This window comes from Bos mutus, chromosome 15 (assembly GCF_027580195.1).
Source record: "Bos mutus isolate GX-2022 chromosome 15, NWIPB_WYAK_1.1, whole genome shotgun sequence".
In the NCBI taxonomy this organism is placed as follows: Eukaryota; Metazoa; Chordata; class Mammalia; order Artiodactyla; family Bovidae; genus Bos; species Bos mutus.
Window position 1 is genome coordinate 78,746,714 of NC_091631.1, and position 3,528 is coordinate 78,750,241.

The window sequence follows — 3,528 nt, forward strand, 5'->3', positions numbered from 1 at the left end:
GTAATGTCTCTGCTTTTGAATATGCTATCTCGGTTGGTCATAACTTTCCTCCCAAGGAGTAAGTGTCTTTTAATTTCATGGCTGCAGTCACCATCTGCAGTGATTTTGGAGCCTAGAAAAATAAAGTCTGACACTGTTTCCACTGTTTCCCCATCTATTTCCCATGAAGTGGTGGGACTGGATGCCATGATCTTTGTTTTCTGAATGTTGAGCTTTAAGCCAACTTTTTCGCTCTCCACTTTCACTTTCATCAAGAGGCTTTTGAGTTCCTCTTCACTTTCTGCCATAAGGGTGGTGTCATCTGCATATCTGAGGTTATTGATATTTCTCCTGGCAATCTTGATTCCAGTTTGTGTTTCTTCCAGCCCAGCATTTCTCATGATGTACTCTGCATAGAAGTTAAATAACCAGGGTGACAATATACAGCCTTGACGAACTCCTTTTCCTATTTGGAACCAGTCTGTTGTTCCATGTCCAGTTCTAACTGTTGCTTCCTGACCTGCATACAAATTTCTCAAGAGTCAGATCAGGTGGTCTGGTATTCCCATTTCTTTCAGAATTTTCCACAGTTTATTGTGATCCACACAGTCAAAGGCTTTGGTGTAGTCAATAAAGCATAAATACATGTTTTTCTGGAACTCTCTTGCTTTTTCCATGATCCAGTGGATGTTGGCAATTTGATAACTCAATGAAACTAAGCCATGCCCGTGGGGCAACCCAAGACAGGTGGGTCATGGTGGAGAGATTTGACACAATGTGGTCCACTGGAGAAGGTAATGGCAAACCACTTCAGCATTCTTGCCTTGAGAACCCCATGAACAGTCAAGCCATAGTGAGGAACAAAGTCAGAGTCCAATGAAAATCAGACTCATGGTGCAGTGAACACAAGAGTCAGCATCTAATGAGGACAAGTATCAGGACAGGACATAGACAGTATGAGATTCAGGCACAAGTGAGGATGAGAATCAGGCCCTAGTGAGGACCAGTGTCAGGCACAAGTGAGAACCAGAGTCGGTCTGTAGTGTGGACTCACGTCCAAGCCCCATGAGGAACAGATCCAGGGCCCAGTGAGGAATAGAGTCAGGTCATAGGGAAATAAAAAGTGAGGCTGTTATGAGGCAGAGAGTCTGGCTGTAGAGAGGATGAGAATCAGGCCACATTGAAGACCTGAGTCAGGATGTACAGAGGAGCAGATTCAGTGCCCAGTGAGGACCAGACAGGACCCAAGTTACGGCCAGTGATCAAATCTTCAAGACAGAGTGAGACAAATAGTCAACTGTTAGAGAGGACCAGAGTCAGGCTGTAGTAAGCAACAGAGTCTGGCTGTAGTGAAGAACAGGGTCAGGCCATAGTGGGACCGGAGTCAAACTGTCGAGAGAACGAGACTCAGGGCCCAGTGAGGACCCAAAGCAGGGCCCAGTGAGGAAAACGTCAGGTCAAGTGAGGGAAAGAAACAGGCTGTAGAGAGGAGCAGAATCAGGCCACAGGCCACACTGAGGATGAGATTCAGGCCATAGAGAGGCACGCCATGGAGAGGACCAGAGTCAAGCCACAGAGGGAACCATATTCAGGGCCCAGTGAGGACCAGGGTCAATCAGTAGTGAGGACAGGTGTCAGGGTCCAGTGATGATAAGAGTAAGGCTGTAGTGAGGCAAAGAATCAGGAAGCTCTTAGGCAAAATTCAGGCCATAGAAAAGACCAGAATAGGCTATAGTGAGGATGAGAGTCAGGCCCTAGTGAAGACCAGAGTCAGGCCAGAGTGAGGTCCGTTGTCAGTGCCCATTCAGGAGCAGATACAGGGACCAGTAGTACTGGATTTAGACTGTAGAGAAGACCAGAGTTGGGGAACAGTGAGAACCACAGTCAGGGCCTTTTGAGGACCAGAGTCAGGCCCCAGCAAGTCAAAGAATCAGGCAGGAGAGAGGACCAGAGTCAGGTTGTAGTGAGGACCAGACTCATGTCCCAGTGAGAAACAGTGTCAGGCTCCAGTGGGGCCAAGAATCAAGCCCAAGCCAGGTAAAGAGGCAGGCCATAGTGAGGCAAAGAGGTCACCCTACATCCCAGACGATGTACCTGGTGTCACATGTCCAGGTGACAGAGTGACGCCCCTGTCCCAGATCCTGTTGCTGCTGCTGCTAAGTCACTTCAGTTGTGTCTGACTCTGTGCAACCCCATAGACCAGGCTCCTCCATCCACGGGATTCTCCAGGAAAGAACGCTGGAGTGGGTTGCCATTTCCTTCTCCAATGCATGAAAGTGAAAAGTGAAAGTGAAGTCGCTCAGTCGAGTCCGACTCTGAGCGACCCCATGGGCTGCAGCCCACCAGGCTCCTCCATCCATGGGAGTTTCCAGGTAAGAGTACTGGAGTGGGTTGCCATTGCCTTCTCCATCCCAGGTCCTTTACCTGTGGTCAAATGTCGTCAGTCTCCAGGATGACCACCTCCCACACCCTGTACCTGAGTCACACATCCACAGTCTCCAGGGTGAACTGACCCTCCAGACCCTGTACTTGTGTTCACACATCCACAGTCTCTACAGTGATGCCCCTCCCCAGAACCATTACCTGGGGTCACAATCCATAGTCTCCAGAGTGATTCCAACACCAGACACTGTACCTTGGAGCATGCATCCAGAGTTTCCAGGGTGATCCCCCCTCCCCAGACCCTGTACCTGGGTCCACATATCCACAATTTCCAGGGTGAAACCACTTTCATGACCCTGTACCTGGGGTCAAAGGTCCACAGTCTTCAGGGTGACCCCAACTCCAGAACCTGCATCTGGGGTCACATTTCCACAGTTGTCAGTGTGATCCCACCTCACAAACCATTTACCTGTGGTCACATGTCCACAGTCTCTAGGGTATACCCCTCCCAGACACTTTTCTTGGGGTCACAAGTCCACAGTTTCCATGGTGATCACCTTCTTAAAGACCCTGTTCCTAGGTTCAAATGTCTGCAGTTTCCAGGGTGACCACCTCCGAGACCCTGTACCTGGGTTCAGATGTCTTGTCTTTAGGGTGACCACCTCCCAGACCCTGTTCCTGGGTCACACATCCACAGTCTCCAGGGTAAATCCACCCTCCAGAACCTGTACTTGGTATCACACATACACAGTCTCCAGGGTGACACCCCTCACAGACCCTGAAACTAGGGTCACATATCCATGGTCTTCAAGGTGATCCCACCTCCCAGACCCTTCAGCTGGGGTCACATGTCTGCTGGCTCCAGAGTGACACATACTCCAAGATCCTGAATCTGGGGTCACATCCACAATCTCAAGGGTGACACCACCCAAGACCCTGTATCTGGGGTCACACATCCACTGTCTCCAGGGTGACACCCTCCCAAGATGTACCTGAGGTCACATGTTTCCCAGGCGCAGTACCTGCTGTCACAAAGTCCACCATCTCCAGGGTGACCCCACTCCCAGACCCTACACCTGAGGTTTCACCTTCAAAGTCTCCAGGGTGACAAATGTCCCAGAGGCTGCCATGGGGTCACACGTTCACGGTCTCCAGTATGGCCCCATC